The sequence below is a fragment of the Astatotilapia calliptera genome, chromosome 1 (genome assembly GCF_900246225.1).
Source record: "Astatotilapia calliptera chromosome 1, fAstCal1.2, whole genome shotgun sequence".
NCBI lineage: Eukaryota > Metazoa > Chordata > Actinopteri > Cichliformes > Cichlidae > Astatotilapia > Astatotilapia calliptera.
In genome coordinates, this window is record NC_039302.1 from 28,605,536 (window position 1) to 28,630,583 (window position 25,048).

The 25,048-nt window shown below is 39.1% G+C and overlaps 2 pseudogenes; both read left to right on the plus strand.

The window, feature by feature from the left end:
• The first annotated feature begins 10,658 nt into the window (after nt 1-10,658).
• On the plus strand, nt 10,659-14,438 carry LOC113023702 (trans-1,2-dihydrobenzene-1,2-diol dehydrogenase-like; annotated as a pseudogene).
• Nucleotides 14,439-17,129: 2,691 nt separating this feature from the next.
• LOC113023766 (trans-1,2-dihydrobenzene-1,2-diol dehydrogenase-like) lies at nt 17,130-20,566 on the plus strand (annotated as a pseudogene).
• Nucleotides 20,567-25,048: the final 4,482 nt, after the last annotated feature.

A 25,048-nucleotide genomic window follows, 5' to 3' on the forward strand; every position in this document is an offset into this window, starting at 1 on the left:
ATTCATGAACAAAATGTTTCTCATTTGTCAGGTAACAGATGGGACACACATGGTGAACGCAATCATCCTCCTTTTGTTAAGTGGCCTGTATTGTTATGTCATACAACCCAGGAGAGCTGTTACATATACCAGCACTCTCTGATATCTAAATCAACTGTGATTGCTACCTTTAGTATCACTGAAGCCTGAAAGGCCTTGTGTTGAATGAGTTCTTTTTTGTTATGAAACTTTAAAAAAACCTCTGTCACTGGCCACCCATGGTGTGTTTAAGAATCAGAAATAGATCTCACTGCGAGACTTAAAAGACTGCTGAACAATTGATGGCACATTCACAAAAAGAGGGCCGTGATGGCGAAAGAAAATGGGCCGGTGAGAAAAAAGCAACGGAGGCAAGACAAAAGAATGAGAGGTGGGTAAAAATTCTGTGCACAAAGTTAACCAAGTTTATTACAATGGCTTCAGAGTCAAATTATTATGCCTACTTATTAATTGACATTCCTATCGACCAGCTTTGGTCCTCTTTTGGCTGCCGTCTGCAAAGGGCACTTTGAAATGATTTCTGTGCTATTGCCAATATGGCTTCAGAAAGAATCAAGTCACATGCCGCTCTAGGAGATGAGAGGATCATTCAGGCATTTGGTGATTCTCTCCTTCTGCCTGTCAGCACTGCAAAGTTGTGCCATTTATGTCAGTCTGTTGTCAACAGAGAAGAGCTACACTTCAAAAAAGCTGAGGAAAGCGCAACAGCTTTCACTCATTTAAAACAAAAAAAGTGCTGTAAATATGCACTTTTAGGATCTTATATGAATTGGTTAGTTTTAACAACACAAACAATTTGATAGGGTGTCTTTATATGACATGAAGGAGGCAAATACCAGCTGTGTAAAGGATGACTCACTTTCATTAAAAGAAAAGGATCCTTCTGAGCTTTGATGTTTCCTCCTCAGGTGTGTCACAGGGAATCATTTTTATTTGCAAAATGTGCAAGATTTATATTGCCTGAATTTGTCTGTGTAGGTTTGTAACCACATAGCTCACAGCAGTGGGTTCAATCGACAGTTACAGTATGGCGCCAACTCACCCAGAGCAAAATAGAGCACAAATAACAGGAGGGAGGAGTGGGGGAAATTATCTTGTGTGTGTTTGTGTGTGTGCTTAAATGTGTGACTGCGCCTCTCTGGCTGTGTCTATGAGTGTGTGCATTCTTGTCTGCCAGGACACAAAGGCTGTATATATGCCAGTATGTGCAAATGTGTGTGCTTTGTGGGTGATAAGAGGGCTACAGGAGGGGGTGATGGAGAGTACCCAGAGCAGAGATAGAGCAGGAAGGAGGAGGACGTGAGGTGGAAAGAAAAGACTTGGTGAGGCGATGGGTGATCAATGGAGTCAATGGAGTGTATCTGCGCCCAGGGTGACTACTTCAGGTTTATATGATACAGACAAGGAGACAAAAAATGTTTTGTCTACTACAGAACAGCCTTGTTTAATCCAATTTTTTCTTCTCTTTTTAAATTTTTTTAACCCGTCAACCAAAACACATCTAGACAGTTATCTAGATAATTAGTGATGATTGTTAAAGTCACAAGTCTTAAATGTTTTTCTTTCTTGACCTCTAGTTTTCCTCTTTCCTAGCTATTACCTCATTTATGATTCAATATCAACTGAATAAAATGGGAAGCCCTGAGATTATAGGTTACCATCCATCCATTTTCTTCCACTTATCCAATTCAGGCTCAGGGGGAACCTGCACCGTATGACAGGGCAAGCGGCAGGGTCCACCCTGGACAGCTTACCAATCTGTTACAGAGATAACAAAATAGAGACAGACAGCCAGTCATACCAACAAATAATTTAGAATCAACAGTTAACCTAACCCCGTGAATGTCATTGGATTGCTAAGGGCATTCTGTTTAATATAGGGCCAGGATTTGTTGCCTGTGAGTGAGTTTGGTTTTCAGAGAATGAAGTCTTGAGAACTATCTGCAATGAAACACGTTTGAAGCTGCGGTGGTCACTGAGCAAACTGTTATTCAACATTTGCACCACTTTACCGGCTGATTCAGCTAAGCTGTGACAAGGACAGATGCAAGAAACGTTTTATACCTCATGCAACAATACATCTGCCATTATGCATCTATTTAATTTTAACAGTGTATTTTCACAACACTTGACACTAACCCGTGTTGTTGCACCACACTTTCTACTGATATTTTTAATGCTGTTTTTACAACACTTATTAAGCCATTTAACTTTGTTTTTGTTTTCATTTTGAAATTCTTTATTTTGTTCTACATCACATTATTACTTCATTTTTTATTTAAATTGATTAACCTATTTCACACATTTGTTTGGTCAAACTGTATTCTGTTTTGCTGAGCTACATACCATTCTGCTTTACCATTCTGCTGCTTTAAGCTATTTGTTACATGTTTCTTGTGTTTAACTTAATTTTTAACTGCTGTAATAAAGTAATTTTCCCAACGTTGAAAGAAATGGATCATATCTTGATAAAATGAACCACACAACTGTCACGGATTGCCGGGGCAAGCCGTGTGGAATGTAGAAAAGGACCCAAAGGGCAGCAGCTCTGGAGCAGGTGAGTGTTTATTTAACAAAAGAAAATACAAACAGCAATGGCGTGGGTGAAGGTGAAACAGGAAAACCTAAACTGGGTAAAACTAACAAAACAAACCAGAAACGAAGATGCAGAGGTCCGGGGAAATACATACGGAGAGACGCAGGGAGACCGAGGGGAAACAACACAGACGAACCAGCAATTACTAAGACAGAAAATACAACTTAAATACACTCAGAGAACACAGGGAGATTACACACAGGTGGGAAACACAGCTGGGAGTGATTAACATAACGAGACTAGGGAGGCAAACTGAAAACACTCACATAAGACGCAGACCTTCACAATAAAACAGGAACACACGGGCAGAACAGGGTAAACACTAAACAAAGGAAGAACAGAACCAAAATCGAAGAGAAAACACAAAATGCTGGGTCAAAAGGACCCAGGATCATGACAACAATGGTCACATGACTTTAAGATCGCCACAAAGTTCATGATTTGAATTAGCATGCTGTCCCCCAACAATGTCTGTAGTGTTATTTGCTACCTTTTAGTAAACCTTTAAAAATTTGTGAGCGCAGTATTTACTTCCTTGTTTTATATTGTAGATTTAATTTAATACAAGTGAACCACCCACCAATGCAAATAGGTAGTTCATTTCTTTGATTTTAAGACTAGTTTCTGCAAAACTCTGTGAGGAAAACATTTTGTTAACATAAACTTGTAGTTATAACTTTGTCTGGGGGTGGACAGTATTTTCTATTTTTTTCTTTGAGAGTTCTTAGTCTTTGGCAAAGTATAAATTAAAGCGGCGATCGTGGCTCAAGAGTTGGCAGTTCGTCTTGTAATCAGAAGGTTGCCGGTTCGAGCCCCGGCTCGGACAGTCTTGGTCGTTGTGTCCTTGGGCAAGACACTTCACCTACCGCCTACTGGTCATGACCAGAGGGGCCGATGGCGCGATATGGCAGCCTCACTTCTGTCAGTCTGCCCCAAAGCAGCTGTGGCTGCAACTATAGCTTCCCTCCACCAGTGTGTGAATGTGAGAGGGAATGAATTGTAAAGTGCTTTGAGGGTCTCAAAAAGCACTATATTAATGCGATCCATTATTATTAAAATCCCGTAATTCTTTTGTTGCCAGTAATTAATTTGCTTCACCTTATTACTAATGCTGTCAGATGAGAAATTAAAAAATAACTGAAATGAAATGTGTTACTTTCTTCAATAATACATTTCTGGTTTCAACAAGACTTTAGTGGGCTTCAGTGTGCTTGCTGTGTGAGACTGTGTGAGTGAAGAGCTCCAAGCAATCAGTGACCACAGTGAATTGTCTAAAACCACATGGAGGGAGTTGCAGAGTGAATTCCAAAATTCCCACAGAAGGTTGAGCTTGTGCTCAAAGAGATATCAGCACGGTGAAATCCACCTCCTAATCCCCCTCCAAAAAACTCAGCTGGAAAAATGAGAGAATTGGTTTTCCCCTGGTTTTTGTTGGTCGGTAGTTACTAGGCTCTGAAGCTCCAATAAGGATCATGTGCTGTCTCTTTTGCTCTCTCTCTCTAACTCCCCCACCTCCCCCTTCTCTCCCCCCAAAGCCCTAAATCACTATTACTGTGAACAAGCATGCAGTTAATAAACCTAACAGCCAGCAGGGAAGTACCTCTGCGTGTGTGTGTGTGTATGTTTGTGTGTGTGTGTGTGTTTGTGTGTGTGTGTGTGTGTGTGTGTGAGGGAGAGAGAGAGAAACAGAGAGAAAGTGCAAGGGCAAGGATAACTTGTATATCTATATATTAAGTCGCTTGGCAAGAAAGCACCATATGAGATACTGATAGCAGCCTGGTGCCATAACTCCATCTAACATTTTATCTAGAGCAATTTTTCACCTTGCAGCGCTATAAAGACATACTCCAATTTCATACTGAGAAGGAACAACAGCATAGTGTATGATGGAAAATATTTATCAGTAAAAAAAACAAACAAAGCTCCAAATTCCTGGAGATATGGTTCATTATCATGATCCACAGTGATGATGAGGCATCAAAGTCAACGTTGTATTTCGGTGTGGATGCTTTGCGCCATGTCACATATTTTGATATGCAGGTGCACAGAAGCACAGGGTTTCCTGCAGCAAGCAGGCAGCTCTCTTGTCGGAGGTGTACCCAGGCATGACACGTAAAGACACACATGCATGCACACACGCACACACACATATGCGCACACACACACTTCCCCTCTTGGCAGCCATCCGCCGCAGGGTGGCTGATAAAAATATCACAGGCCCCATCAGGCAATTAAACAGGGAGACGCAGCAGAGTGTGTTGGCTGCTTAATGGCTTCGGCCTTCCCGCAGAGAAGTCAGTGTGACTGGCCAACAGGGGGGATACAGACCACTGATGGAGTAGGAAATCAAAAGGTGGGAGAAGTAGCTACATTGGTCACAGTCAACAGTTATGCTGTCATGTGGTGGAAGAGGATTAAAGAGAGAAAGTTATATTTAAAAAAAAAAGAGATTTAGATGTAAAGTTATGTTGAAAAATATATTTTAAAAAAAGAGATCATTTACTTAAAGTACATTTCCATTATGTTCAGGGTAAGAATTGCAAACCATAAAAAATAGCAAGAATTTGTTGGTACTAATTTGTAATGAGTTGTAACTATGAGTACTCTTAGTTTGCTTTTGTTTTGAAATAGTTAATGTAATATGGTAATTCCACATGGTAAGGTTAGGTTGAGAAAAATAATTTCTCAACCTGTCATGCTGTACTTCAAAACCTTTGTATTTTTAGCTTGTAGCACATTATAAATGAGTTGTAACTTATGGGTTTATGAATAGTTGATAATTCATTTGTCAGTGCCTTAAAGATTTGTTAGGAGAATAACTTTAATTTCCATATACTTTAGACAGTTCTACCATTTGCTTTTTGTAAAAGTGCTATAGCCTTACAGAAATCTGACTAATGAAGAGTGTAGTTTTTATAGTTTGTAGTGATAGGCTACTTTTGAAGTCATTATGGGTATGGATACTTGGATTTCTACACTGTATTTAAGTCCCTCTGAGAAAAGCTCTCAATAACTACAGTCTCTGAGGATGCTGTTGTGCACCTATCAATAGTTCAGCAGTTAGATTTTGCATTGTCATGACTACCTGGTGATAGTGATAACTAGGTTTCACAATAAGAAACGGCTTTGCTATCTGAGATCACATGCACTTTCACCTCAGCAGAATGCTTTGTGTGTGTGTAGCTGTCCTACTGGACATGCAGAACATCATGGGGGTGACAGATCCACACTCCACAATGGACATTCCTCAAACACTCTAAGGTATTATCAGCTTGTTGGTAGAGGTTAGTATCTGCTCCATATCTCAGTTCCAGCCATGTCTACCACTCTCACCTCAGAAGGGGCTCTGTGATGCAGTCCATATCACCTCACACAATCTTGCTGATACAAGGTGGAGACCCAACTTCGGTTCTTTATAGCACGTGTGTCTGAGGGAAACAGATACAGTAACAAAAAAAAAAAAAAAGCAAAGTGAGTGAGTGTTGGGTCATGTTTCCTAGATTGACTATGCAGTTAATGGAGACAGTAACAACTCCACTGGAACAACAGAACCGATAACTCAAACAGACATAAACGTTCACCAATCATGGGCTTGAAGGACTTTATTTGGCAAGAACAATTGTTTCAAGTCCAAATGTAGCAGAAAAATGGCAAAAGAAATTGTGCACTGGCAATCATGAAAAATTACCTTGTATGTCTGCCTGCAGGTTTAGTTCAAATTTTGATGAACTGTTTATCTAAATAAATATCATACAACAATGGCATAGTCCAACTGTAAAATAAATTTACCTCAGACTGAATTTGGGTTTAAAATTAGAGGATTTGACAGAGGTTATGATTGAGTACTATGTCAGTATATCAGTAAGTGTGCTAAATTTGGTGTAATAGACAACTAAGCACCAGTGACTACATATACAGTGCTCAAAAAAAAAAAAAAAATTAAAGGACCACTTTGAAAACATACCATATCCTAATGGGAAAAAAAATCATGCTTCATTAACATCACGGCACAGTTTGTTAGGAATAGATGGATTCCACAATATTTCATGGAAATGAAAATGATCAGCTACAGGAGGCTGAATTCAAAGACATCCCCAAAATCAAAGTAAAAGAAGGAGGCAGCAAGCTGGTCCATTTTGATGAAATTTCATTTCAAACTCAAAATCGCACTCAGTAGTTTGTATGGCCCCCATGTATGCACTGTCAATTTCGGGGCAGATGGTGTTCTGGGGCTCTCCTTCCAGATCTGGACCAGGGCATCACTGAGCTCCTGGACAGTCTGGGGTGCAACCTGATAGTTTTGGATGGATCAAAATATAATGTCCCAGAGGTGTTCCAGTGGATTTATGTCAGGCTAGCGTAGCATCTAGTCAGTGGTAGCAGTGCCTTTGCCTAGCCTTTAGTGGTTTGTGCATGCCTTCATTGATAAACTAATTATAGGCAGCATAATATGTTGGAACTGCCAATTCTAGTATTCTATGGTAAGCGCCATTAAGGCTTCAGGCTGCTGGGCAATAAGCAGAGGGCCCACTTAGGGATCTCGGGTCCTCAGGCCACCCTAATTAAGTCTGTTTCTCATTGTTTGGTGAGAGAGATTCATACCAGTGGCCTACTGGAGGGCCTATGTAGGGCCCTGGCAGTGCTCAACCTGTTCCTCTTGCACAAATAAGCAAATATAGGTCCTGCTGATGGTTTCATGACCTTCTACAGTCCTGTCCAGCTGTCCTAGAGTAACTGCTTGTCTCGTGAAATCTCCTCCATGCTGGTACCACTGTGCTGGGAGACACAGCAAAGCATAGGTGTTGGCCTAACTGCGCAACCTCTCCTCATGCTACCATAGAGACACTGACCCTAGCCAAATGCAAAACTAGTGCAACTTTGGGGTTTGAGGCCTAATTGATTTAATGCTAAATTCTGAAAAAAAGTGTTCCTGTAATTTTTGTTGGAGCAGTCTATAATGTAAAATTATCAGCCATATAATAACCTGCCTGCTGAGTATATTCATTATCATTTTATATGGAGATAAGGCACCTCACCATTGAAAATGTGAATTTGAATGGAATAAAAACATGAAAACCCAAAGAAAGATGATTGAAATTGAAAACTTGAGATAATAGCTCTTTGTGTGTGTGAATTTAGTCTTCATCCTCCCCTCCCCTCCTCACCAACACTAACACCCAAATCATGTGCTGGTAAGTCAGCTCTGGTCCAGTCGGCGTTTGCTCCATAGTTCAGCCTCCCTGTGTGTGTTTGTGCGGCAGACAAAGATAGGACTCTCAAAGGGCCAGCACAATGCTGGGTGGCTCAAAGGCTCCCATTTTTGCTTGCTCGTCTCACTCCCCCTCTATCACACTTGTTCTAGTAAAAAAAAAAAAAGTCTAGCCCACACATCAGAACATGCAGTAGCATTGACAAAATGACTTATTACCCCTCGTTGCACACCTCCCTCTCCCTTCCTAGATTCATCAAACTCCTAACCTCCCCTCAAAATGGCTGGCACTCATCTAGCCTGTCACTCGTCCTCTGCAGTGACCTTGAGAGAGAGATGAAGCAGTGATGGGGCTCCCATAACTGCTGCAGTACAACCCCCCAACTCTCCCCTACAAGAAAAAAAAAAAGCATCACCAAGATGGCTCTCACTTTCCCAGCTGGAGGAAGGAGGGGGTAAAAAGCCCTCTGCATATCTACTTCAATCAAAACAGGATTAGGGTGACTTTCTGTGCTCCTTTCCCCCCTTTACTTAAAGTTGGTGATGAAATATCAAGCAGTTTAATGGTAATCGGGTTTGCAGAATCCCACTGTAGCATTTACTCTTTTCACAAGTTACCTTAAATTAAAATTAATTAAGTGTTAAACAAAAGAAAAAAGCAGATAAGATTCATTCAGCTTGTCTTACAAATTTTAAATATTTCACGTGCAAGCCTAAATAATTCAATCATTCAAGAAAAACTCAATTAATACTTCTGTGCTGTTAGTATTACAGCGAGGTTGGGTGGTGGAGGGGTTGTTCCTGACAGCAACACAGATGAAATGATATGACAAAGTGTGAAACAAAGCTGTCTGCTGTGATCAAATACCTTCACAGGGAAGTTTCTCCACCCACTCTAAGGAAACTTGTGACTGGTCACATGACCCATCGACTGTCATTCTTCCATGTCTCAGTGGAATAACGATGCAGACAAGAGATGATGCATGAATTCTTAATCAAATAAAGAGAGTGAGAAGTGATACGAATGGAAGGCAATCGTCATGCCCGTGCTGAATTAATGAGTTTCCTGGTTTCCTCCTGCACGCCAGTTTTCTGAATAACTTGACAAATCAGCTGTCTTTACCATCTGCCTCTTTCCAGTCCAGCCACAGCAGGTTAAGAAATGCAATTTCAGTTTATGTGGCTGAAGAGTATATGATGGCCACTTTTTAGCTTTTGCTTCATTAAAAGCAAAAGTATGATTCACTATGACCTAGTTGTCACTTTCTACTCGAAGAGGTGGCATTTATGCATCCTGAGGGTGATACTGGGTAAAGTCCAAGTGCCATACAGTTGGGCGAACCTGTCCAAATCCCAACCAAAGCACCATTCTCTGACCACCTGAGCCTCTGCGTTATGCGCCCTTCTGCTGGCAGCTGAGTCAAACAGCATGGAACCAATTCATTGCTTCACACCAATTCAAAATCTACTTGCACTTTCCCATTCTGGTTACACTTCCTCTATCACACTTCTACCTCTCTTTTCTTATTACCTGTGGTGATGTCACAGAATCACCCCGTTAAAGAAATGCGGATGTGTGTTTTACCCCAAAAATGTAAAAGTGACTCAAGGAGGAGTTGGGCATTCCCATGGCAACCAGGTCTTTTGGTATAGGCAAGGATATCAGGCCAAGCCCAATGCCATTTGCATACAAATTGCCCAGCTGATACCTTGTTGTTATGACAACGGCACACAGCTCCCAGAATTCATTTGGAAGTGAAATACAAAAAGAAAGCAGCCAGTGAGAGGCCATTGATAAGATTCCCTTTTCTTTTATAATGAGGATGTTGCAGACATGATGATTGGCCTTCCACTGAATTCCAATCAGCATGCAGTACCTCCAGGAAAATAAATCATATACTTATGACAGGAATTAATGGAAAAGATGGACTTTTAAGTTGAATTTGAAACAGTTGTCAGCTAACCTGATTTGATGTTCTCAGTAACCTCCATTGACTCCTGGCAGATACTTTTGAAAGTAAATTGTCCATTTGCATGAGTCACCTGATTTTGCAAACCTGTAGATAATTCCTTAGATAAGCCTTGCCAAATCCTCAGAGCTTGACGAAGAAAGTAATCTCTGCTGACAACATAGTGTCCTCTACTGGCAGCATGTTGCAGGAAGTTTACACAACCACCTGTCTGGCTAAATAGATAATTATTAGCTCAAGGGCAAGTGTGCTGATGCTTTTCCATAGTCATCCTGGCTCAGCTTACTGGTCAGTTAAATTACCTTGCGTTGGGCTCCATGAGCATTCTGTGAAGCCAGCATATCTATTTATTCCAGCAACCCCCACAAGACTCTGGTTTAATCATTGGCTTCTCTGTGGCTGTCAAGCCATTTCAGGTTAATCAGTTTCTCTCCCAGTGGAAAACAAAGCACCTCCTGGTTCCGATACTTGACCTGAAGTACTGTGGAAGACTGCTGATCTATGGGCAAGGTGATCCCTCACCCTGGCCTATACACATTAAACTCTGCACTACTTCATGTTAATGATGGGCCCCGGTGATCCCCATGTTACAGATTGTTGGACACAACCGGTTCAAACAACTTCAACCTGGATTGAAAGACCTGTATCAGCAACAATGTAGCAAAACAGCAAGGTGTGTGTGTGTGTGTGTGTGTGTGCGTGTGTGCGTGCGTGCGTGCGTGCGTGTGTGTGTGTGTGTGCGTGCGTGCGTGCGTGCGTGCGTGTGTGTGCATACGTGTATGTGTGTGTGTGTGTGTGTGTGTGTGCATACGTGTATGTGTGTGTGCATGTGTGTGTTACAGTCACTACCTCTCCAGCATGTAATGCAGGAGCCTTCTATCTGCTATCACAAAGGCACAATAGTTTAGTGGGATCCTTCCTCTGAACGTGCAAACTTTCCAAGGTTACATCTCGCCAGCAGCTGAGATCTTTACTGAAGCAACACACTACTCATTTGTCACTTACCATATAATTCAACATGGCAACTCGATGGGGACTCTGTGGAGCTGGAAAGATCAGCCATGACTTCAGTGTGGCCATTAAGACTCTGCCTCCTGGAGATCATCAGGTACGCAATATAAACAAGCTCAGTGCAGCTGCGCTGTCACACAGGATATGTCCTTTCAACTAAATAGATCTGCAAGGTGTGTGTGCATTTTTTTCTTGTTATGCACAGATTGCAGTCATTGCATCAAGGAGTATTGATCGTGCCAAAGATTTTGCCCCGAAGGAAGGTATTCCTAAGGCTAAGGTATGAGGAGCTGGCCAATGACCCAGAAATTGGTAAATTGGGAATAATCTGACTGCACAAATGGAGATAAGGGTGTGACGGTTTTATTGTTTGGGAAAAAAAACTTGTGTTCCCACAGACATTGTATATCTGGGAATGCTGCATACAGAACACTGGAGAGTTGGCATGCTGTTCCTCAAGGCTGGGAAAAATGTGCTGTGTGAAAAACCCTTTGCTATGAACTCCAGAGAGGTGAAAGACCTCGTTGCCACAGCCAAGAAAAACCATGTCTTCCTGATGGAGGTAAGGTTGAAGGGATGCAGTGGTCTCTGTACAGCTTTGCTCTGGTGTCACTTGCTAATAGTAGGGGTAATTGAAGGTGCTGTTTTGAAGCTACCACAACAAAAGAAAATATTTGTTTCAGGATGAAAAATAAAAGTAATCATTTTAAATGTTATGTAGCAAAAATGTAACATTTCAGGATACAGTTGGACTTGTGTCAGTATATACTGATGTACGAATGGTTAAAAATTAAATAAAGCAGCTTATTTTAGCACAATAAAAACACTATAAATGGAGAGGAATGGCTTCCTTAGATCTGTAAAAAAGTTGAAAATGTATCTACTGTGAGCTAGTTCAGGATATTATATTTTCTTTATGTTATATCTTGTAGGCATGTCAGTGCAATACTCCAGTGCAAAACCATTTATGAAATAGCAAATTGTTCTGAAGGGTATAAAATGTCTAAAACAGATTATAAAAAGGATGAACAAAACACAAGATACAAAGTGTAAATTAATACACTTTAATGGAGCTAATAATTGTGTTTTGTTATCTTAAGACAGATTGAGGATAGCTGTATCCAGTCTATGCAAAGCAAGCAGTTTGCTGACTGTAGCTTCATAATTAGGCATCCTAACAGACAGACCACTGCTCATGATGTTCTCATCTAACTCAAAGGAAAATAGCAGACAATCATATTTTTCAATATCTTAAACATTTCCTATAAGGTGAAAAAATACAGGTATTAAATATAAATAAATATAATATTACTATTTAATCTCTGCTTAATGTGGCACAAAAATAAATGAGTTTACATTTACTCTCCACTGCAGATTAGTTGAATATTACTGCCACGACAATACAAATTTGATGCTCACAAGACTCATATAAGAAGCAAAACTAGCAAAAATGATGGTTCATGGTACTTCATGGTGAAACTTGAGGTTCAAATGTTTAGTTCTGTAGCGAGACTGGATCATCTGCCCTTTTCCTCATAGGCCATCTGGTCCCGCTGTTTCCATGTGTATGCTGAGGTGAGCAGGCTGCTGGCAGAGGAGGCGGTTGGGGATGTGAAGCTGGTAAAAGCCTACTTTGGCTCCCCTCAGCTCGACATTCCCCGATCAGTGCAGAAGGAGCTGGGTGGAGGAGCTCTGCTGGATATCGGAGTGTACTGCCTGCAGTTTGTTTTGATGGTGTTCAATGGTGAAAGGCCAGAGTCCATCCAAGCCACAGGGGTGCTGCTTGACTCAGGTATGATTCAGATCATGTGGGAGAAATAGGATGTATGTTAGTATCATTTACCACAGGGCGTGCTTCAGCGATCACAAACGCACGCTTGAGCCTTGTCATAAAAAATCTAATAGAGGAAGAGAAGCACACTTTGTGTGATACAGAGGAATCACTTTTAAATGAATTGTCTAAAATGTAAACACCCCAGGACAGAATTTCACACAGAAAATCCAAGACTTATCATTAAAATGTCACACTAATCCAAATCCCCCCAGAGAATACAGTAATACGGTAAAACTGGCAGGAGAATATGTAACTGCATGTCTCCCCAAAAGCTATCTATAATAATATAAAAAGCTTTTTTTTTTTTAGTTTAATGTAAGCAATTTTTTTGAATATATGATTTTTTTTTACTTATATATATATAAAATATATAAAGATGACACTGTAAATAAGCTGCAGAGGTCTAAAACAACATTTTAATGCTAATTTATTTGATGCTTTCAATAATTTAATGTTTTTGAATGTTTAACAGGAGTGGATGAATCAGTGGTTGTGACGATGAAATTCTCCAGGAAGAGGATGGCCTTGTGTGCCTTTTCAATTGCAGCCCGACTACCAAATGACGCTGTCATTGCGGGCACTAAGGGTCCATTAAAGTATGCTATGCTCGTCCTTTGCAGGACCATTTGAGTTCATTAAGAAATTACAGGGACATGCAAAGACTGTGCTGACTGATGATTAATTTCACATTTAATTAAACCAATATATTCAGACATAGATTTCACTGTATTTGATGAATTTGCAAATTGAGGGACTGAAACAAAAGTTTGCTTCCTTTTCACTGTACAGGTTCTTGGCCCCATGCACTGCCCCACCAAACTGGTGGTGAATGACAAGGAAACAGAGTACCCTCTGCCTGAGCCGTGTCTCCCTCTGAATTTTACCAACAGCGCCAGGCTGCGCTATGAGGCAGGAGAAGTGAGGCAGCGCCTGCTTAAAGGTAGGTCATGATAAAAGGAAATGTGTGTATTTCTCTCTGAAGAGACAGCCTAAACCACTGCTTCAAAGGAAAGCTGAGTTTGTAAGAAGGACACTGCAGTTTAGACAATCACTTGCATTCTCAGGGCGACAAATGAAAATGTAGAAGTATACACCAATTATACTCATCAGATTATGACTGAATGTAATGAGTGCTTGGAATGTCCTTTAGCTCACAGAATATTACAGTACTGTTACTTTTACTTCTAATAATAATTTACATAATCTTTATATTCCTGCCTTCTCATAAATTACAGTTCATTCTAAATATGTACATAATTTACACTTATTATAATTTAACATCTGTCAATGAGCCAGAATTTGGATAAAACTTCTCTTCATTTGCAGGACTTAATTAGAGCCCACGGATGCCTCTGGCAGATTCTGTCTTGCTGACAGAGATCATGGCTGAAATCAGGAAACAAGTGGGAGTTGTCTTTAACCAAGACAGCCAGTGAAGCCACTGTCAAGCAGAGCTGTTTCACCTGACCAAATCCTACTAAGATGTAACAGAAGGAGTTGCTTGAGGCAGCTGGAATGAGCCGATCAATCAGAGCACCACGTGACAAAGCATGGCAGCTGTGAAGGACTCAGTAAATTTTTGGAATAGGTAAATGTTGGTTGCATTATTAGGCAGTTTGCTCTCCGTGTAGTCTTTTTAGCTTCAATATAGACCCATGATAGCTCAAAACATAGTTATCCTACCCCAGATCTACTATGTAAATACCGTGAAATACACTACATGAGAAACATTGCCAAATTTTGTATTACACAGATTAAGCAGAGAGATTGAAAATATGATTTAACACTAGATGAATCGCAACGCAAACAGATAGAGCAACTGCCTTGTGTGTCACCATCCTGTAATGAAGTCCTAGTCCTTTAAAGATAAACTCAGCTGTCACTGTGAGGTGTGTGATTGATGAATCCAATAAAGGGCTGATTGTGAAAGCCATGTTTCATTTCAAATATCATCCGCTGGAGAGAAGAAGAGACTTCGAGTGGCACATTTGAATCAAAGTGTTCTGTCATGTCTGACCCTTGCAGCGGTGTACAAATAGATTCAAAAATAGGTTGCACTGTCTGATTTTCAAGGTTAAGACTTAGAAAGGTTTTTATGAGTCAGCGAAGGGTATGGTTCATTTAATACTTTGTCTCAACCTTATAGGCTCACATGACTGATAAAAACTGAAGAATGTTTCACTGATATAAAATTTACCCCTTAAATTCAAAATGATAGATTTTGATTATTTGATTAATGGATAATATAATTATATACATATCTCTCTATACATCCTGTGCTGTGTGTCTTAGTTAAAATAGGCTAAATAAATGTGACATGCAGCTTTAAACAAGGTAGTAAGAAATATCAGCTCTAACATGTCCCCTGTTTTTTGAGAAACAAGTGAGCTCAAGTGATTTATGTCGTACAAACAAATAAATGATGCTTTCCATTTTAAAATCAACAGTAGCTCAAGATATAACTAGAGCAGTTATTATGCCATGAACCAACGTTTAGACTGCAAAATATACAACTAATTTACAACTGATGTAATTGTAGTAGAATAAAGTTACATCAAACTAAACACATAACAGACAAATTAAAAATATTGCAAGTATTATCATAGGTACTTTATCAATCCAAAGGAAAATAAAAATGCCAGTGCAGCTTGATTAAGACAAATTTTTAACATTAGTCAGCACAAAACATAAAGCAAGGAAATAAAAGTCAATGTAGTGTTATTACACATCGATTGAAGGCAAAGAGCTCCCCTTAGTGGGGTAAGACGAGATAAGAAATTGGAACAAAAAAGCACATTGGTTTAAATGCTCTCCTTTCATGGCTAATATTAGAATTCGGTTTTTAATACCACTCCGTCTGCATGGTGTTATTTTTATTCCACAAATGCAATAAATTTTAAGAAGACACATTATTGGTTCCAATGTTGGCAGCACTTTCTGGAAAATATCTGGATGGCTGCTAAAAATGTAACAGAAGCAATCCGCTGTATCGTTCAACAATACTGCAACAATATGGCTTCAAAATTTAGATAGCTGTTGCATTTTTAGCTTTTGCCTTTATTTCAAATGTATTTTAAATACCTTCATGTGGTGATTTTGCATTTTTGTAATCCTAAAACATTTAAACTGTTTTTATGAATGTTTTTTAATATTTATTTATTTATTCCTTCTTTTTTTTTCTTTTGTAGCATTTTGTTTCTTTTCATTGATTCAAAGCTATATTATATAACACTGCAATGCCCGTATCTCCATATATCTCCACTGTGATGCAAAAATACTGGCAAACTTAAAAAGTTACGTCATAAAGTCCACATGTATGCTGTGTCGCCACTCTGAGGCCGAGTACAGTAGCTGCTGAGTTGAACTTAATCTCGCAATCAGCGGTGTCCAATATGGCAACCAGGTGGGGAAACTCATGACCTTACGGTGGCCCTGAAAACTTCCATTTGCTGAACAACAGATATGTCTTTTATCAAACCACTGTTCACAAATCTACCCAGTCATTCAAACATAAAAATTTCCCTCATCATTCAGCGGTTAGACGTGCTGTTGAAATCAGTTTCTTACATCATTTTATTGACACAGTGTTGTATATCTGGAGTAACACGACAAGAAATCCGCAAAGTATGGTAAGAAAGTTCCGAAACTCCCATCAGCTACGCATGCGTAATCGGTCACGTTATGGTCACTCGTATGATATACCATAGGCTATTTTACTTGGGGGGGAAAATGAACAATAATAATAATACCTGATTTCATTTATGACATATGACATTGAATTAGAATAATATTAGAAGAATATTAGAATTTCATGGGCGTGATTTAGATGTCACGTACAAGAAACAGTAAGTATAATGTTACCATGGATACAGTGAGACACGCTACTCTGTACACTGTTTATATATTTTTGAAAAGGTTAATGCGCTAAAATAATTAATATCAGTTTCTTGTGGTGATATGCTGATATATATCATGGGATTACATTAATAGTGATGAAATCTTAAAAATGAGCGGAATCTTGGGCAAGTTCTGTTGCGTAACCGTTGCTGTCTTAGTACACATCTATCGTCAGTTTTAAGATTTTAAGAAAAATATCAATACGCCCAATAATGTGAAGCAAAAATAAACTGTTAATGAATATTGCGAGAATCTTTCCTACGTGAAGAAAAACTATACTTTGTAATGGCCGAGAGTTTTAAAAAGACAGGTCAGACGAAATCCATGTTTGGTTTTTTCCACGTTATTCCCACCCCCTTTCTTGCACCACCGCTAGAAGTCGCTTAATATCAAAAAGTATGTATTGTTTCTAAAAATGGACTTGTGCTAACAAGCTAAGAGGCAGTTATTTTTACAGGGCAGTCTCGTTTAGTAGGTGTCTTCTCCCGATTTGCAGGATTTCCAAGAGGTCATAGCGCAGGCTTTTTTTTCTCTGAAGCAACACTATAGCCTACTCATTTGTCACTTGTCAACATGGCAACTCGATGGGGACTCTGTGGAGCTGGAAAGATCAGCCATGATTTTAGTGTGGCCATTAAGACTCTGCCTCCGGGAGATCATCGGGTACTCAATTAAAGGAAGTTCGGTACAACATTGTCACACAGAGTGTCCCCTATACACTGAACAGGTGTGCAGTGTGTGCGTTTGTTTGAGTTTGTTTTGTTGTTCTTTTTCTTTCCTTTTCTAATGTTATGCATAGATTGCAGTCATTGCATCGAGGAGTATTGACCGTGCCAAAGATTTTGCCCAGAAACATTGTATTCCTAAGGCCTATGGCAGCTATGAGGAGCTGGCCAATAACCCAAAAATTGGTAATAATCTGACTGCACAATTAGAGATAAGGGTGTGACGGTTTTATTGTTTGGATGAAAAACTTGTGTTCCCACAGACATTGTATATCTGGGAATGCTGCATACAGAACACTGGAGAGTTGGCATGCTGTTCCTCAAGGCTGGGAAAAATGTGCTGTGTGAAAAACCCTTTGCTATGAACTCCAGAAAGGTTAAAGACCTCGTTGCCACAGCTAAGAAAAACCATGTCTTCCTGATGGTGGTAAGGCTGAAGGGATGAAGTGCTGTCATTTATAGCTTTGCCCTGAGGACACTTGCTAACAGTAGTGGTAACTTAAGGGTCAGTTTTTACAGTGCCACAGAATAAGGAAAGAATTGTCCATTTCAGGAGGAAACCGAAGGCAATTATCTTAAATCTTCTAAATCTCTTTTTTTTTTTTTACAATTTACTAAGAAAGTGGAAAAAGGTACAATAATTTTTCAATTTTACAACAAAAAATTCCAAATATGCAGATCAACATGGTCTGGACATGGACATGGCAGATGGCTCATAGGGGGTAAAATGATTGGTGGGTTTTTTTTCTCTACTATTGTAGGGTCTTTGCCTTACAATTGAAAGCACTTTGAGTCAAGTGTTGTTGTGATAAATAAAATTGAATTGAATTGAATTGAAAGAGGAATTATTGTCATGCATGCAGCTGTTGTAAAAACAGCAATAAGAAAATATAAGTCACTAAACTAATGCCTTTCCAAAACACAGCAAAAGTTAATAATCAGTTTGGAAAATGTTATTGTTTTTATTATTATTTGAGGGTTATCAGCCTCACAGGCATGCAGTTAACATTATCTGTGCTCAGATGGAATGGGATTCAGGTTGCTATTGCAACCTGTGGCCACAGCCAGACACATCTGCACCTGGCTTGATGATCACATTTTAATTCCCATTTCGTGCACAATACACCTGCAGCTTTCAATGTTTTTCTGTTCTTGCTTCTTCTAAATTAACTGTTAGCTACATAAAATGCAACTGTGTATTTGTTTTTGGCTTACACCACTAAGAAACCCAATGGTCAAATTATATACATGGATTGTAAGAAATTGCCATTCCTATTATTTTACATTATTGACAGGAAAAATTATTGTTCACAGTACAGATTTGCCACAACAGTCATATAACTGAGGAGCTTTATAATAAATGCCTGCTCAGGTGAAACTTCAGTTTCAACTGTTTAGTTCTGTAGCGAGACTGGATCAAAATATCTGGATCTGCCCTTTTCCTCATAGGCCATCTGGTCCCGCTGTTTCCCTGTGTATGCTGAGGTGCGCAGGCTGCTGGCAGAGGAGGCGGTTGGGGATGTGAAGCTGGTAAAAGCCTACTTTGGCTCCCCTCGGCTCAAAGTGCCTCGCTCAGAGCAGAAGGAGCTGGGTGGAGGAGCTCTGCTGGATGTACTGCCTGCAGTTTGTGTTGATGGTGTTCAATGGTGAAAGGCCAGAGTCCATCCAAGCCACAGGGGTGCTGCTTGACTCAGGTATGATTCAGATCATGTGGGAGAAATAGGATGTGTGTTAGTATCATTTACCACAGGGCGTGCTTCAGCAATCACAAACGCACGCTTGAGCCTTGCCATAAAAAAACAAATAGAGGAAGAGAAGCACACTTTGTGTGATACAGAGGAATCACTTTTAAATGAATTGCCTAAAATGTAAACACCCCAGGACAGAATTTCACACAGAAAATCCAAGACTTATCATTAAAATGTCACACTAATCCAAATCCCCCCAGAGAATACAGTAATACGGTAAAACTGGCAGGAGAATATGTAACTGCATGTCTCACTGAAGGATATCTTAGTGCAAAACCATCATATAATATATGTATTAAGCATTTTCTTTTCTTCATGGAAGGCATTTGGCAATTTATTGAATAATAAAAAATAGTTTCTTTCATTGTGTATACTATCTTCTTAAAAAAACTAATAAATAAACCTAATTCCAAACTCAGTTTAAATATATAATAAAAAGATTTGCATCTGCAGAGGTCTAAAACAACATTTTAATGCTAATTTGTTTGATGCTTTCAATAATTTCATGTTTTTGAATGTTTAACAGGAGTGGATGAATCAGTGGTTGTGACGATGAAATTCTCCAGGAAGAGGATGGCCTTGTGTGCCTTTTCAATTGCAGCCCGACTACCAAATGACGCTGTCATTGCGGGCACTAAGGGTCCATTAAAGTATGCTATGCTCGTCCTTTGCAGGACCATTTGAGTTCATTAAGAAATTACAGGGACATGCAAAGACTGTGCTGACTGATGATTAATTTCACATTTAATTAAACCAATATATTCAGACATAGATCTCACTGTATTTGATGAATCACTGTATTTGATGAATTTGCAAATTGAGGGACTGAAACAAAAGTTTGCTTCCTTTTCACTGTACAGGTTCTTGGCCCCATGCACTGCCCCACCAAACTGGTGGTGAATGACAAGGAAACAGAGTACCCTCTGCCTGAGCCGTGTCTCCCTCTGAATTTTACCAACAGCGCCGGGCTGCGCTATGAGGCAGGAGAAGTGAGGCAGCGCCTGCTTAAAGGTAGGTCATGATAAAAGGAAATGTGTGTATTTCTCTCTGAAGAGACAGCCTAAACCACTGCTTCAAAGGAAAGCTGAGTTTGTAAGAAGGACACTGCAGTTTAGACAATCACTTGCATTCTCAGGGCGACAAATGAAAATGTAGAAGTATACACCAATTATACTCATCAGATTATGACTGAATGTAATGAGTGCTTGGAATGTCCTTTAGCTCACAGAATATTACAGTACTGTTACTTTTACTTCTAATAATAATTTACATAATCTTTATATTCCTGCCTTGTCATAAATTGCAGTTCATTATGGATATGTACATAAGTTACACTTATTAAAATATAACATCTGTCCATGAGCCAGAATTTGGATAAAACTTCTCTTCCTTTGCAGGACTTAAGGAGAGTAAACAGATGCCTCTGGCAGATTCTGTCTTGCTGTCAGAGATCATGGCTGAAATCAGGAAACAAGTGGGAGTTGTCTTTAACCAAGACAGCCAGTGAAGCCACTGTCAAGCAGAGCTGTTTCAGACCAAATCCTACTAAGATGTAACAGAAGAAGCAGTGGGATGTACTATGAAGGAAGTTCAACATAGCCAGGTTTATTTTGCAATGGGTGGTTTGACAAAACCTAAAATCTAAAACCCAGAGAAAATGCATATCACAACAGTGTTTAACAGCTTTCTCTGCTAAGCTAAGCTTTCTGCTTCACATTCACATGAAAAGGACAGGTTTAGCAACAGATGACTTTTTTCTATATGAAATTATCCCTATAACTGATTCCTTCTCTATCTTCTGCCGGGTACCAGGCAGGGGGTGTTATGACAGCTTCCTACCCCATTTTCAAGTACATTTTGTGACAAAGGCACACTCAAACTCGACACTCTCTCTCTTTATCTTTCTCACACTCACACACTCCACAAGAAGGTTGTTGATTTATGTACCTGTGCGTTTTTTAATGTTTGTGTTCCAGGTTTTGTATATTTGTTTTTCTTACAGGTGCGGCAGTTGGCAATACGTTGTGCATTTGTACTCTATCGTTATTATGACATGTTTGGCACAACAGTGCCTACAGATCATAATTCTGATTGCAAAAGCTGCCAGGCAGGACAGGATTTTTTTTTTTTTTTTAATGAGCATGATTCTTTCATTAGTGTCACTTCATGGGCTCAGAAACTTTTCTAAATCACTTTATGTAAACACAGTTTGCTGCTCTGTAAGCTCTATCGGGTAAAGAAGCCATATGATCCAGAAATAGAAGAAGAAATGCTGACATTTTCCTTTGGCTAAGTTCATCAAAATGGATTGAAGCAAAGTGCAAAACTGCTCTATGGTCAGATTAATAGAATTTCAAAATTATTATTACAAAACATGAACATCATATCCTTCAGACTAGAGAAGGGAGGTAACATCCAGCTTGTTATCATATGGTTTTTCTTCTGTGTTCTATTGTGAATAAAATTTGACAACTTCCTTTCTGTAAATAGAATCAAACAAGATGAAATATCTGTAAAGTATCTATCTATCTATCTATCTATCTATCTATCTATCTATCTATCTATCTATCTATCTATCTATCTATCTATCTATCTATCTATCTATCTGTCTGTCTGTCTGTCTGTCTGTCTGTCTGTCTGTCTGTCTGTCTGTCTGTCTGTCTGACTGTCTGTCTGTCTGTCTGTCTGTCTATGTAACCTTATTGCAAGGTTTTTTAGGGGCTTTTTGTTGTAAGATATGACTTAAAAGTTGCTCATTAAAAAGATCTTTTAACAATAGAGAATCTATATTGCATTTAAAATGTATTATAAATAAAATAATCAGAGAAAAAATGGTTCTTCCAGATGATTTTAAACTGAATTTACAAACACAAATTAATACATTATACATAGCTGACCGGTCGGGCTGAGTTTTAAGTTCAACCTAATATATTGTTACCCCATTAATCTTGCTTCATAGTCCACCCCTCTGCGTGAGGCAATTGAAACGAGCAGATCTATCAGAGCACCACATGACAAAGTATGGGAACAGTGACTATGATTAACCACCAAATTAAAGAGTCATCAAATTTTTGGAACATGTAAATTTTGGTTGCATTATTAGGGAGTTTGATCTTTATAGTCTTTTTAGCTTCATGATAGAGCCATGACAGAGCAAATTATAATTATCATACCCCAGAGCTACCATTTAAATACAGCAAACTTCTTGAAAAACATTGACAATGTTTTTATTACACAGAAGAAAAAGATTTAAATCAAACAAATCGCAGTGTAAACAGATAGAGCTTCTGCCTTTTGTGTCACCATCCTGTGATGGAGTCCTAGTCATTTAATGAAAAAAAACCAACAGCTGTCACTGTGAGGTGTTTGATTGATTAACTCAATAAAGGACTAATTGTGAAAGCCATGTTCATTTGAAATATCATCCACTGGAGAGAAGAAGCAACTTCAAGTGGCACATGTTGAAGTGTTCTGTTGTGTCTGACTATTGCACTGGTATAGAAACAAATTCAAAAATAGGTTGTACTGTCTGATTTTCAAGGTTAGGACTTAAGAAAGGCTTTTTCAGTCAGGGAAGGGTATGGCTTATTTAATATTTTTACTTTTAATTTCAACCGTTGGGATTTGCAGGACTGATAAAAACCTGAAGGATATATAGAATTATATATAGTAGGGCCATGTCTAAATATATATAAAAACACACATTTATGTATACATACATACAGAATTTATCCCATGGCTTCAAAATGACATATTTTTATTATTTGATTTTGGGTAATTTAATCATAGATATATCTTTCTATACATCTGCTGTGTTTATACTAAAAACCTTTATGCTATTTAATGGGCAGGTTAAATAAAAGGACTGTGCAGTAAATATCAGCTCTGCTCTAACATGTCATGTGATTTATGTCCTAAAAACAAACAAACAAGTGAATTCATTCAAAAACTGTGCCTAGTTAGGTCGTGTTCCACGCCCTATCATTCCCTAGGACAAAGTTAAGACTCCAGGATATACAGCTAAATTATAATTGACAAAAAATAAAGAGGAAAACACAACAGAATCAGTCAGCGAAAAAAAAAGGCACATAAAATTTGGTGACTGTAGTGGAATCAGGTTATAACAGACTGTTTTTTTTTTAAAGATAAATATATAATAGGCAAATAAATTAATAGTAATTAACAAAATAAGTAAGCAGTATACACACTGTAAAAGAGGAAATCAAAGTTAAAACAATGTGGGGGTTATTACAGTTTTTCTCAGTCGCTTTGGTGCATTTCTCACAACAGAATTGAACTCTCCACCACTACTAAGGCACTTCTCAAAACAATTAGTGCAAACTGCAAAACATGGTGGATAACTTGCAAAAGTTAGTCACTCCATCAAAAAGAAAAGTCAGGTGTCCAAAATAAGTTGTCAATGCATCAACAACAAATCCCTTGAGCAAAACAGACAATACATTCATCAAAAGCAAGTACTGATACCAAACAAAGTGTCAGGGCTGTCACAATTACAAGTCATTAGACCAGCACCTTTGGTCACAAAATCACATGGTCTGAACATGTTCCCATTGTGACGGATGTCTTTGTAGGTGCTTCCCAATGACATGTCAAGTCCGGACCGCATGCATGGCATGTTGAAAACCATAAATTGTAAAGGACAATCAAGACACTCCATATGCACTCTTGATAATATTTACAGTTTTTCTCAGTTGCTTTGGTGCATTTCTCACAACAGAATTAAACTTTGCACAACAGTTAGTTCAACCTCCACAACATGTAGTCGTTTTGGCACAACCTTGTGGCGGTTTCATGTTCATTGCGTCCAAAGGCAAATGCCTTTGGACATGAAGCAGTTGAGTAAGTACAAATATCTAAAGAATGGTCACTTTTGACTTGCTATTCATCACTATCTCCTTTCTTTTATCATGAATGTCACAATTATTTATACTTGTACCGGCTGAATAGTCATTGTCCTTACAACTAATAGTCTTCATTTCATTGCTTGTGTCAGTGCACTCAAAATTGTTGAACATCTTGTCAAACACTTTGTACACCCATTTTGAAAACCCTATTTTTAAGGAGTTTCCATGAAACCCCTGCACACGTTTGTATATCTTGACGAAGCGGGATTCAATCTTGCAAAAGGCGTGAACGAAATCACATTGGAGAAATAGCCACCATTGATGTCCCAGGCCAACGAGGAGGAAATATTACAATGTGTGCAGCAATCTCAGAAAATGGCGTTCACACCCATATTCCTCGTATTGGTGCATACAATACACAACACCGGTTGGCTTTTCTGGACGCTCTTTATAGGGACCTAATCCCACAAAATGAAAGGGATGATCCTGGTGACAATCGGACAATGTATGTAGTGGTTTGGGATAATGTTAGCTTCCATCACTCTGCTGTAGTCGGGCAGTGGTTTGCAGCACACGACAGGATACTTATGGAGTTTCTTCCTCCTTACACTCCATTCCTAAATCCAATTGAGGAGTTTTTCTCTTCCTGGAGGTGGAAGGTATATGACAGGCATCCACATACCCAAATGACCCTGCTAGCAGCTATGGATGCAGCTTGTGATGACATCACAGCAGAGTCCTGCAGAGAGTGGAGTTGACACTCCAGAAGATACTTTCCCCGATGCATCGATAGAGCTGACATTCGCTGTGATGTTGATGCAAATATGTGGGCAGACAGACGGGAGCGTCTAGATATCAATGATTGATATGCAGCAGTGTCTGTTTTTCAGTTTTGTTTTTTTGTTTCATAACCACTGGAGTGAGGTTTACTGTCTAAGTGAGTTTATGTTTGCTGTAAAATGTTTGATTTACTGTATTTCCCCAGTTTGCACAATGCTGTGAACAGTTTCAATTACAGTTTTTTACAGTCGCTAACAAGCGCCTACCCATACTTCAGATACTTTTTCTAAACTCTTAACACAGACCCACACCTACAAAACACAATTGGCCAAATGGATAATATCCTTCCCAAAAATACACTTTGTTAAATATAT